This window comes from Manis javanica, chromosome 5 (assembly GCF_040802235.1).
Source record: "Manis javanica isolate MJ-LG chromosome 5, MJ_LKY, whole genome shotgun sequence".
Classification (NCBI taxonomy): domain Eukaryota; kingdom Metazoa; phylum Chordata; class Mammalia; order Pholidota; family Manidae; genus Manis; species Manis javanica.
This window is the reverse complement of record NC_133160.1, coordinates 18,401,914-18,415,838: the sequence shown is the minus strand read 5'-3', so window position 1 is coordinate 18,415,838 and position 13,925 is coordinate 18,401,914. Positions and strand designations below refer to the sequence as shown.

At 39.5% G+C, this 13,925-nt stretch overlaps 1 pseudogene; it reads right to left on the bottom strand.

The window, feature by feature from the left end:
• Positions 1-235: 235 nt before the first annotated feature.
• On the bottom strand, positions 236-4,892 carry LOC140849703 (ubiquitin-like-conjugating enzyme ATG3 pseudogene; annotated as a pseudogene).
• Positions 4,893-13,925: the final 9,033 nt, after the last annotated feature.

The following is a 13,925-nucleotide window of genomic DNA, read 5'->3' as shown; positions in this document are numbered from 1 at the left end:
ATCTCTGCACTGAGGCAAGGAGCACACAGCAGGAGACAGTCTGTCAGGCCCTGAGAGGGACGTACAACTTTTGTTTTGTAATGCAAATGCAACATGTAAAAATTTTAATTTTAACATGTTAAGTTTCTTAATTAGGGAAACTGTACATATTGGTGAATGTGGTCAATGTCATATCTATGTATAAGTTCTTTAAAAATGAGAACCAATAATGAGGATGGATTCTATGCTTTGCTTGTTACGGTGTGTAGTGTCTTGTGTAGTTATAGTCCATTGCTGGAATGACAGTTTGTACACATTTCAAGAAAATTAGGAGTTACATGTGAACACCTCTCCTTCTGCAACACAACAGTCTCAGTGATTTTCTTCATCACCTGGCCTGCCTGCAGAACACAGGAGGTGGTGGAGGGGAGGTGATTTAGGTGCTCGTTGTTTTCTTCACATGATCTTACCTGATGTCATCAAACATGTGGTCCACTGATAAAGGCTTCCATTGCTCACCATAGCTAACAAGCAGTGTTGCGGTGTCTGGCAATATTTATCATATGTGATGTAAAGGTCAGAAGTTCTGGTTTGCAAACTAGCTGTCTTAGTTTTATAAGTTTCTGCTATTTTCCTTGTGTCTCGAGCACCTCATTCTGTTTCCAACAATTGGCTCTCCTCATCTTTTCCTATATCTGCAGCTCTTTGTCCATCTTCCCTTCCCTTCTGCTCACATAGTGCTGAGCAGCTGTGGAGTTTAATACTGTCCTTCCTTTCCAGTGTCACCTCGTTAACTGCTGCGGTCAGTCCTGCAGCTCCAGTGCTGTGACATGCATCTGTCGCCCCCACCTGCTCCTCTTCCTCAGTGAGTGCGTCCGATTCCTGCAAACATTCCTTCTGTTACAGCGTGGTGCGTTCCTGGTTGCCAGAAATCATTTGCTTTCACTTTCAGTTCTTGCCCTGTGGCTCATGGCCCGGTTAGACAGTGGTGGACTCAATCACCTCCAGCTGCCACAAACTCTTCTGGGGTGATAACATCTGTTTCCTTAAGTTTTGCTTCTTTGAGGATCAAGGTGAAGTCTCCAGACACTTTGCTTTACTGTCAATTGTATTCCGCATCCTGTGGCCAGAGCAGCAGCCAGCCGCAGTGGGATGGGAAGGGCAGCTGAGCAGGCAGCGGACAGTCACAGTCCTGTGGCCACAGCCTCACATCACACACACACATACACACTCAGCGAGACTCTGCAGGTACTCAAGGCATCTTCTGTTGTACTCAGGGGCACGAAGATAGCATAACATACGACAGTACCTTCAAATCCCTAAACCAAAGCATCATTATGAAAAGTCATCTATTGCAGAGGGATGGAGATGTGAAATACTCCAAGTAGAGTCAAAATAACTGACTACAAGTTTCAGTCCCCAGCATTGTAGGCTCTTAGCATTGAGAAATCAGAAAGTCACTAAGAATGATCATAGTATTTATTGCCCTAACTTTGAGCATGAAAGAGGGAGTTCTTAATGATTAAGTCAGCACAGGAGGCATGGGCTGGAAATGTTCTTGGTGCATCAGGATAAATACTTACCTTGATCAGACCTCAAACTGGAGGGAAGTTAGTTTTTTGGTCTGCAAACGTATGATTCATTGTTCTTTACACAACGCATAGTCTTCTGCTCATGGTTGGGTCAAGTCAAAGCCAGTCTCACTCTTAGCATGGTGCTATTTAGAATCAACTTGACCAGCCACTGGGTCATCAGGTGGGGGACCCTTTAGTCCCTTCTATTTCTTGAAATTTTGGCAATGTGCCTATTTAGCCAGTATACAGAACACCAGCACATTCCAAATGTTCACTGCAAGGCCAAATAAGTCAGAGCTCACTTCCCAGGGCATCTTACCTCCACACCCCTGAAGGCTTATTTCCCCAAACATTCCCTGACCATCTTTTTCTCTTGGGGGTTCTAATACTGAGTTTGATCTGAAAACCATTTTCCAAGCCATACCTTCTGTCTGGAGTTCCTTGGAATAAGATCTGCTTTTTTCAAGCTCCATACATCCATGGATTGGGCAAAGATATTCATTTAAGCTAATGGTTGCCAACTGGGAGCGATTTCACTCCGCTCCACCCCTCCCTGCCCCCGGGGACATTTGGTAATGTCTGGAGACATTTTTGATCATCCCAGCTTGGGTGGGTGGGGGACACACTATTGATATCTAGTAAGTACAGGTCAGGAATGCTGTTAAGCAGCCCACATCCTACAAGGCACAGGACAGTTCCTCGATCTCCAAACTGTTGTCTGGTTCAGTATGTTGAAAAACTCTGCTTTAAGTCAGTGAATAAACATTGGAAAGGGGGATGCAGGGACTGTATGGTGACACTCATATACCTCACAACTACTCCAAAATGAATAAATTCTTTAATGCACACCCTCTCCTTTATAAATGAACTGATGAGTGAGGAGGTGTTCCATTAAGTCTTACAACTTAAGGACCGGAGAGATGACTTTTCCTCTGCTGGTTTTAATGGAGAAATTCTGACTTCTGTGTGTCTTGCAACTTTGGACATGATAGCAGTGGCTTTGAATAAAACTCAGTGTCAGTCCTTCTCCTAGTTCCTTTGTTACCGCTACTAAACAACAGCAACTATTGAGTGTTTCCTCCGTCCCAGGCACAGCTAAGCACTCATCACCATCTAACCTTTTTTAACCTCTGGGCAGTCTTGTGAGCTAGGTTCTATTCCCACTGAACACTACCCATGAGGAGACTGAGGGTCATAAAGGTGAAAAGTCTTGTTCAAGGTCATCTATTTAATAAATGACAAAGAAAGGACAAAGAATCCGGGTCTGCTGCCTCTAGGAGATGCTGTGCTTGATTGCCTCTCCCAAAGCAATTCCATTTATAGAGTCCATCTTTGTTGTTATTGATACCTAGAGAAGAGCAGTGAGGGAAGGTTCATAAAAGGAATTATTAGATTTAGAAGTTGGCTCATTGTGTTGCCAACTTCATGGAGCTGTTTTCCCAACCTAGCTTGTCCTTGAAAGTGCTAATGTTTATACTGCAGAATGAAAAGTCCTTGTGATAGACTGTAAAAATGGCCACAATATTATGCAGCTTATTCCATAAAGAGGTGTAATCTATTTCTCCACCCCATTAATCAGGACTGGCCTTGTGACTTTCTTTGGCCAACAGGAATGCAACAGAAACGACCTTGTATGAATTCTGAGTGTAGGTCTGTGCTTTAGTGCCCCTGGAACCTACCACCACCATGTGGACAAGCCTGGGCTGGCCTGGTGGGTGGTGGGAGACACATACTCCAGCTGCTCCTGTCACCCAGATGACCACCCGTCAAGTACCCACAGCAGCAGAGCCATCTAACTGGCCAGCAGCCTATCATGATGTTTGAGGAATCCCAACTGAGATAAATAGAAGACCAACAAATGGGCAGGGGCTTTGTTCTCTATTCTGCTGAGTCTCCAGGATCTAGAACAGCACCCTCCATCTAGAAGGTGCTGAATAAGTAGCCATGGAATGAATGAGAGAATGGAAGGCAGAGAGTTGAGACACTGATTCTGACTTTGTGGCAGGACTTTTCCTTATTGGTTTTCTTATAATCTGCACAACCTTGAGAGAAAGGTATGTTTCCTATTTTACAGATGAGAAACCTCTGGCACTAAGAAGGGAAATGATTCATATAGATCAGACAACCAGTAGGTGGCCAAACCTCAGTCCTAGCCCAAGTTTTCTGAATTTTTATCTTAAACACCTTCTTCAGTGTTAGAGTTCTTTTCTCTTTTTGACCAAGATGTTCCTATGAAGACCCAATAAAGGTATTATTATGCATGTGCATGTATACACACACATTCATGCACACTCCTACACTCCTACACACAATGGCTGCATATGATTCCAGGTGTCACAGACCCCCAATGCCTGTGTAAGGAGCCTTTTCCTACACCAAGACCAGGAAAGGCACCTGGTTCTTGCAACTGTGCAGGCACATAGGGCCTCATTGCTCAGATTTCTCCCCTCATTTGGTTTAATGTTCTGTTGCTACAGTTTTAATGGCTGATATATTCCATTTGGTGGGGAAAAATTCCATCTAAATTCTGATTGGAATACACTTTGGAGATTATCTCTGTCCTCACCGGAAAGTTGGGAAAGACCTAAACATCTTTGAATGCAGGATCCAGCTTGGAGAGAACCTTGCGGATGTAGGAGAAAGCACGTCTCCAGAGCAGGCGTTGCCCGGCAAGCGCTTACCCAAGGCTCACATCTGTCCTTTGCTCATGAAGGCCAGAGCCACGTGAGGGACCCATCTGCACCCTCGGAGGGCGGTGTCCTTGTACTGTGCTGGCGGCTGGAGGATCGCTGATTGCTAGCAGGAACTTCGTGAGTAGTAAGACTGCAAGACATAATGGGAAAGATATGGGTCTTGGACTGTAGTGAACTGGTAAACGTTTAACAACTGGCTTTTCAAAAAAAAAACCAACCCCTGATTTGTAATGTTGACCTCTTCCGTGGTATAAACACTTTCACTGTGGCCAATTTCAAGCTACTAATTTAATGTAATTGAATGAGGAGTTGGGAAGAGGTGGACAATATCACACCTTATACAGCATCCCATCATACAGATATAAGAGATGCAAATAACCTCCATGGCATAATAGACAACAGTAACACATAAGTAATTAGGAAGATGACTTTTAAGTACTCTGTTATGAATATAATTTATTTAATTGTAAGTTTATATGATTTAGGTCTTAATAATAGACATTTGCAATTTCCTGATAATTTCACAATTAACTCTTTCAAACCAATATGAGCCAGAGCTACCATATCACTGGTCAGGCAGATGTTGAGCCTAATTTCAACTCAGCCACTTACCAGCCGTGTGACCTAGGAGAGGATAGGTCATCATTTTTAATCTTCTTCCTCCCCCTCCCTCCCATAGAACACAATATTAATAATGTGAACTATTGCATTAGGATAATGCAAACCTTAGACTAGACACAAAATGCCCCTGGGCTAGGGCATACCACCTGTTGCTCACCAGACAGGGGATGGTAGCAGGTGGTGACAGTAGTAATTGTAGCAATTGTATGGATGCAGTAGCCACCACATAGGCTCCTTCCATGTATTTCATGTATTCAGTGGGTGAACACTTGAAGCATGGAGTATTTAGTGTGGTGTCTGGCACCCACAGAGCTTTAATGTTGATAGTGGGAGTGGAAGGGACAGCAGGGGTGGCGGTTATTATATAGGATACAGTGTACACAGTGGTTGTAAGTCAAATCGGGATTCAAATTCCAGATTCTTCACTTACTAGCTGTGTGATGTTGGGCAAGTCAATGAACCTTTCTGAGCCTTAGTTTCAGTAAGTGTAACACAGAGCAAATAATAGTGCCCCACTTAAAGGGTGTTTTAAGAATTAGATGAGATATTAAGTGCCAGGACGGTGATGATTCCCATAATATCATCAATATCAGAGGTGATTCTGAAGCACAATTCCATCTGAGACCATGACCCACTTTACTGTGAACCTCTGGGTCAGTCCTCATGTGCCCAGCCTGCCAGTCACCTATTTCAGGATTAGGTACACTGTAGCAGGTTGGATAGTGATAAAAGGCTACTGAGAGGTTGGCCCTATGACAAAGCTCCTCATTCTTCTAATGGGAAAATTGAGCCCTGGATCTGTAGACCAGATTGCAAGTGCTAAAGGAATTTCAGCCTGTGAGCAAAGCTCCTAAACATGAGGCCTGGCAGTCCTGTAGCCAGGATATTACGTGACCATGTGGTTAGGTGGTCTTTTGTTCAAGGGTGGTGATAATGTGATTTCTTAATTGGAAGATCTGATACTCATGGGGTTCTGGGATTACATGACCTGCCCATCTGGGCTTGCAGTGGCCCTCAGATTCTTGATAAAGGCGTGAGTTTTCCAGAAGGTCAGCAAAGGATGGTGAAGGAGTTCAGGTAAGCAGATTCAGAACTGCACTTCATAATAAGGATGCTGTACACACATGTATGACTATTGAGCATTTGAAATGTGGCTCCTCCAGAAGAGGTGTGCTCTAAGAATAAAACATAGAATGGATTTTGAAGACTTAGCATGAAAAAAGGTAAAATATCTCATTAATAATTTTTATATTGATTACATCTTGACATGATACTATTTTGGATAGATTGGGTTAAATAAAAAGCTACCCAAATTACTTTCACCTGTTTCTTTTCACATTTTTGAAGTGTACTAGAAGATTTAAAGTTACATTTGTAGCTTGCATTATATTTCTCTTGGACAGCACTGTTCTAGAGAAGTCAGGCGGGAGAGAGTCATTGCTAGTGTCAGAAGCTCTGGGCTCTTCTGGGGTGTGGAAATCAGGGTGCAGACTCCAGGGATGAAAGCTACTGAGCTCTGATTTTTGTGGGGCATTGGGCAGAGAAAGGCACTCAGTCACAGGGCCTCGAGCAGACAGAGACCCCTGTCTGGCTCTACTTGTCTCCATCCTGACTTGCCACTGGACACCATCACCTCATGCCTGATGACTCTAATGGACTCTTCCTAAACTGGCCTCCCTGCCTCTACATTTGCCCTCTGAGAATCTATTTCCTTTTACTCATAGCCAGAGTGATTTTTAAAAAATACTTGAGTCCACTCCAAGGGACTCACGTGAACCCTATGATGGCTCCCTCCTTTGGAATTAAACTCAAGGTCCTTATAAGCTTGGTCTGGAAGGTTCTCCAACTTTTGGCTTTCTACTGTTCTTCTGCCTCATCATCCTTCATTCTCTGCCTCACTTGGGATGTTCCAGCTGCATAAACCTGCTTCAGGGCCTTTGCACATACTATTTCTTCTGTCTGAAATACATCTTACTTGGATAGTGCTTCTTATGTTTTGGTCTCAGCTTAGGTATTATCTCCTCTAAGAAAACTTTTCCATCCATTCTAAGAGCCCCAGTTTCCTTCCTATTACCCCATTGTTTATACTCCTCTCATTATCACAGTTGACATGCATGGGCTTACTCAATTTTCCTGTCTGTCACTGATTTTAAACTCCACGTGATAGGTCCATGTCTGTGCTGTATCCCCAGTCCTAGCCTGGAGGCTGTCACAGAGGAGGCACTGAAGGAATTATTTGTTGAAAAAAGGAATAAATGAATGAAGGTCTTTTATCTGAACCAGGACATAAGTTCAATACCAGCCTTAGCAATGATGATTACTGGAGAAGAGCAGAGGCCATGGAGTGGGAAGGGAGGGGCCAGCAATTGCAAGGGAGGGGCAGGAGGGCACATGGCTAGTGGGGCCCAGCCTGCACCCAACAGGGTCCGCTGGCTCTGCTTCATCTCAGGCAGTGACTTCAAAGCCCTTCACAGGAAGCGAGTCAAGATGGGTTGGTCCCTGGAGGTGTCACTGGCCCCTGGAAGGCCTCTGCCAAGGTTTGATGAAGCACCTTCTGTGGCAGGTCTCCTAATTAACTGTGGCCATGCAGTGTGTTCATGCAGATGTAAATCTTCAGCAGATACTTTGGGGCTTATCTGCTAATGAAAACTCCTTGGCATTTCTGTAAGCATATTATGGTCAATTACAATTAATTCAGTTTGCATCGACTGCCTTTTTCCTTATGCAAAGATTGTGCAAATTGAGTGTGTGAGCCGAGAGCTCCGAGGCCTGTAAAATCCATAATGGTTAGCTTTCGGGGGATGGTGAAAAGAGAATAAAACCATGGGCTGTCTGAAATTTACATCAGAGCAGGAAGAAACAGGTCAATAGAAGGAGGTTTGCTGTGCTCAGATGAGTTGGGGCAGGCATGTGAGGGGACAGGGCCCGGGTGCACCTTCCTGCTGCCCCAGGTTACAGGGTTGCAGGCTGTCTCCTTGCTCTAGCAGTTTCTCCTTGGAGCTCCATCACTGCATTCCTGGCTGCAGCCTCTCCAAGTCCCACGGGACCTGATTTCCTGACTGAGGATTCATAGCCGCGTGACTCATGAGGACTTGTTACTTCTGCTTGAGGAAGATGAGGTTTTTTCTTTGTTTCTTTCCCACAGCTCCAGGAGCAAAGTTCTGAAAACAGCAGGTGTGAAGTAAGCTTTTAAAATTTCAGTTTCTGGACCAGCTGACATTTGTTGAATATGAACAACATGCCAAGAATTAGACTTAGTGCTTTATGCAAGCTTTCTAAGTATGTATATGCATGTCACATGAGCCTGTGAGCTAGATATTCCCAGTTCACACATTTTACGAATGAGTTTAAGAGAGGGACAGTGACCTGTCCACGTTATACAACTAGGAAAAGCTTGATTTGAATCTATGTTTTTAGTCATCATCTTGTATGGTCCCTGGCATGTCTGAATCCCGTGGAAAGTGATAGTATCGGTTTTGTTATCCAGATCATCTGCAGTCAATGCCTGAGGAAGAGAGGATTGTTTTGTCTGTGTCTTTTCTCCTTTCCTGTAAGGGAAGCTGAGGAATTAGCTTCTCTATGAAAGTCAGAGGAATTAGCTGGTTGGGTTTTCCTAGACAGAGATGATGCCCATGTGGAGCTGTAGCCATCTAGAGGATGTTGGGAACGTCTCTCAGAGGTGTCTCTCCCCAGAAAGGTGATACACCCAGCTCAGATATCCAGAGAGCAGCTCAGAGGCTGCCTGAACAATACTGAGTTACAATGGGGTGTAGATTCAGCTCTTGTAGATGTTGCTGGTGTCTTGTCCAAGTTCCCTCACTCGTACCACTCAAGTGCATGCCAGCCCAGCTTCCTACTGCACCTGAATCCTTGTCTCAGGCTCTGCTTTTGTGGAAACCAAACTTGGATAATTATTAACTTCAGGCATAAGTTTGCTACAAAAAATGTTTTATGACTTTAAAAATTGCTTATTTTTAATTGTATGAGTAGACATGAATCCATTCTCACAACCTTTACAGTTACTTTCAAAGTCCCCCCTTGACCTTCTCTTCCCTCATCAGAAATGGCCATTGTCATTATTTTAGTGTTTCTCCTTCCAGACACTTTTTACATTTATACACATATGCACACACACACACACACACACATAATCTACCCTACAGATAAACCAGTAATGTACATTTTTACTTCACAAGATGTTTTGACTTCTTTCCATATAAGTACACAGCACTTTGCCTTACTTCTTTTAAATGCTGTGTAAGATTACAATGTATGAATTTATCTTAGTTTACTTACTTTACTCAATTTCCCACTGTTGGTTGATATTTAGATTAATCCCAATTCTATGGTTTCAACTTTGGGGGCTTCATCCTTAGAACATGGACTGTCCTCACAAGGGCCCATTTCCTCAAATTATGGGCTCCTCTCTGCAATCACTCTCTTGTGAATCCTGAAACAGCCACATGTTGGTTATAAAATGAAGACATTATGAAAACCAGAAAGAATTTCTGGGGAATTCCAGACAATGTAACATGACTGCTCCAAGTCCCTAGAGGACTTGAACCAGACTCTGAAGAGGTGGATTGGGACAGGATGCTGGAGAGAGAAGAGGGGAGGGGAGAGAGCAGGGGGGTAAGGACTGAGGAAGAGGAGTTGTTTTTGGTCCCAGACTCTTGAAGCTCCATTTACTAATATATCATAAGACCACAGAAAAATTGATCCCCCCTGCTCCATCCAGATGTTGCCTTCTTGAGTTCTGGCCTTGCCCCCACAGCTCTTACCACATCAAGGAAGGGGATAGAAATTAAAAAAAATAGCTTTGGCTTTAATAGGATTGAAATCCCTTCTGTTGCATTCTCCTACACCATCTCAGCCATGAAGCCTGTTCTGGGAAGCACAAATTATTAGCTTGAACCATATGAAAGTGACACTTTGTAGGTCAAAAATGGTGAAATACCTTCAGTTTCATGTGGTTCAACTGAATATTTTTGGGAGCAATTCAGATTTATCTTTTAGGTGATGGGGTTGCAGTTGACTGTATGGCTGCAACCTCATGAGATTCTCTGAACCAAAACCAGTTATCTGACCAAGTTCGTTTCTATCTCCATGCCTCAGTTTCCTCATGTGTAGAATGACTGTAATTATGGTAGTGCACAGGTTTGCTGCAAAAGAAATTGAAATAATGTATGTCAAATACTTAAAATCCTGCCTTTCTCATAGGAAAAGCTTAATAGAGTGTAACTACCATTGTCATCAGTATTACTGAGCAATAGGAATGTCAGTAGAGAAAGGTACAGGGACTTCATATTTACTGAGTGACTATTGTTTAACTAGCACTGGCTGTACATGTTACATAAGCTTCATTAAAAACAAAAACATGCTGTGTGAGACTGTTAATATCCCTCTTTCCAAATGGTGAAAATGGATCTCAGAATTGTTAAGTAACTTACCAAAGATGGAAAATATACAGAAGTATAAGAGTCATATGAGACATGATGAATACATATGTTTAATTGGAATTCCAGAAGATGAGAGGGAAGAAAATGAAGCAGAAGCAACATTTGAATAGATTAATAGCTTGAGTTTTCCGCAGATGATGAAAGACACAATGTATAATTAACCAAGAAGGTGAATCCAAAGAAAACCATACTTGGTCCACAATAAAACTGGGAAAAATAAAAACTAGAGGGAAAAAAAATCTTAAAAGCAAAGGAGAAAAGGCATATTACCTTCAAAGGTGCAAAAATACTATATAGAGCTCATTTCTTAATAGAAATTAGGCAAGTAGAACACAATTGAACAGTAACTTTAAGATATTTAAGAAAATAATTGCCAACCTAGAATTCGATACTCAGAATTTGATAATTTGTACCAGTAGACTTGTACTAAGAGAAATGATAAACAATGTCTTTTAGGCAGAAGAAAATGATCTCAGATGGAAACATGGGAATGATGAAAGAATGAAGAGCCACAGGAGGGCTAAATATGGGGATGCAGCTACTGAATATTGACTATACAAAGAATGGTAATAATGTCTGATCATTGCAACATTAAGACAAAAGGGGACAGAGAGATCCAAATAGAGTTGAAGTATTCTAGGATTCTCATAATGTCTGGGAAGTGGTTAAAGTACTACTATAAAAGAAATAATTCAAGGATGTTGAAGTCTCTAGGGTAACTTGTTAAAGAAGGGGAAAGGAATGTATAGCTAAATATGCAACTGAAGGGAAAATGGAATAGTAAAAAATACTTGATTAATCTCAAAGAAGGCAAGAAAGAGATGAATGAACATAGGACAGATGAGAGAATTGAAAATAAATCACAGAATGTTGGATTTAAGCCAAACTACAACAGTAATTTTATTAAATGTAAATGACCTAAATTTTTTAATGGAAAGAGAAAGATTATTTTGCCATAAAAGCATATACTGCTTACAAAGTATTTGCTTTAAATATAAAGACACAAAATTTGAAAGCAAAAGGGTGCAATTATTATCCAAAAGATAACTGGGATAGTTATTATATGTGACAATGTCTACTTTAACAAAACACAAGATACAGACATTTTCTAGTGATAAAAGGGTCAAATCACCAAGAAAATCTACCAACTCTAAATTCATATGTAACTAATGAACATAGTTTAAAAACATTTCAAATAGATAAATCCACAGTCATAGTTGGGGACTTTAATGTAATTTTCTCATAGCTGAGAGAGAACAAACAGATAAAAAAAAATTGGTAAGGACAAAGAAGATTGGTTAATAAATGACCTATTTTATATAAATTAGCCTAATTTGCTTAATTGACTAAGCCTAGCTGATTTAATTGAATATTAATAGAATACTTTCTAACATCATACATGGACTATTAAGTAAAATTGATTATATTTTGGCACAGAAATCAAGTTTCACCACATTTAAAGCATTAGAACTATTTAGCACATGTTTTTTGGCAGAGTGGAATTGACATAGAAATAAGTAACAAAAAGAAATTAGAAATGCTCAAACATTTGGAAGTCAGACAATTTACAAATAATCAATGAATCAAAAAATAAATTGCAGTGGAAATTAGGTATTAGAATAAATGATAATAAAAATAGGATATTTAAAAACATTTGGAATGCAACTAAAGTTATGGAAAGAGGAAATTTACCATCCTATATCCATACATAAAAGAAAAGAAGAAAAACTACAAATTCAAGATTCCAGTATTTATCTTAGGAAGCAAAAAATGAGCAAAATAAATGCAAATCATATGAGTAGAGAAAATAATTAAAAACAAGTTAATAAACTAGAAAATAAATATACAATAGAGAAAAATTTTAAAAAGTTGATTCTCTGAAAGACTAATGAAATAGACAATTCTCCAGCAAGACTAATCAGAAAAATTTAGAGAAAGTAAAAATTATAATTTTATAATGGGGAAAGAGATATCAACATAGATCACACATATATAGAGGATATAGTGTAAGACTTTATACTAATACATTTTAAAATGTAGATGAACTAAGAAAATCTCAAGAAAAACATAATGTATCAAAACTGAGCTGAGAATAGACTATCTAAATAGTCACATATTAATAAAGATATTTAAACTTTAATTCAAAATGTTGTAAAACACAAAATTTCTTCAAGGCTGATTATTTTATCAGTGCAAATCTAAAAACATTTAAGGAAGAAGTACCAATATTATATAAACACTTCCAAAAGATAGAAAAAGAAAAATAGGGATACTATGGTGTTAGTAAAACCTGACAAGAACATTATACAAAAGGGAAACCATAGGCCAACTATTTAATATAGATGAAAAAATCCTAAACAGAGTATCAGCAAATCAAACCTAGTAGTATATAAAGACAGTAATGCATCTAGACAAAGTTGGATATATTCCAGGAATTCAAGGTTGGTTTAACATTTAAAGGCAGTCATATTATTTAACATACTAATGACATAAAAGGGAAGAAGATTTTGATCTCAATAAATGCATTGAAAGAATATTTAAGTTCAACATCTAATCATTATAAAAACTCAGCAATCCAGGAATAGAAGGAAATTTACAAAATCTGATACATAATATCTACAAAAAATCCTACAGCATGAGTCACATGCATTAATGGTGATGTGGTGAAAATTTTCTCTCTGAAAAGGGTAATGAGCTGAGGATGACCCCATTGCTATTTCTAGTCAGAATTGTACTAGAGGTCCTATCCAATGCAATCAGTCAAGTAAAAGAAATAAAAGACATAAAGATTGTGTAGAAAGAAATAAAACTATAATTATTTGTAGGTGACATGAATGTATTTGTAGACGATTCAAAATAATTTACAGTATACTTAAAATTAACAAGTGATTTTGCAAGACACCTGATAAAAAGTATTAAAAATAAATTATATAAACAAATGGAAAATAAAAAAATAAAGTGCTGTAGTTTACAATCCTATCAAAACCCTCAAATAAATCAAAAGCTTTATAATACGTATGGACAGGAAACCATAAAACATGGAGGAAAAGAATTAAAGAAAAAATAAATAAACTGAAGGATATAATATGTTCATCCATTGGATGATTCAGTATTGTAAAGATGTTAATTATTTTCAAATAATCTGTGGGTTTAATTCAATTCCATTAAAAATTTTAGCTGTTTTTTAAATTTTATGTGTGTGTGTATAGAAATGACAAACCAATTCTAATATTTATTTGGAAAAATGAAGTTCCCAGAACTGCCAAGACAATTTTGAAGAAGAGCAAAGGTGGAAGACTTAAACTCTCAGTATCAAGATTTATTTTAAAGCTACAGTAACTAAAACTGTGATATTGTCACAAGACAAAATAGAGAACAAATAAAGATCCAGAAATAGATTTGAATATATACTTGATTCATGACAATGGTGACATTGCATTGTAGTGCAGGAAGAATGCCCTTCAATAAATTGTATTTGGCCAATTAGATACTCATATGGAAAAAAATGGATTTGGAGTTGTATCACACATCATACATGAAAATCACTTCCAGATACATTATAGTTCTAAATGTAAAAGGCAAAAACCATAAAACTTTAC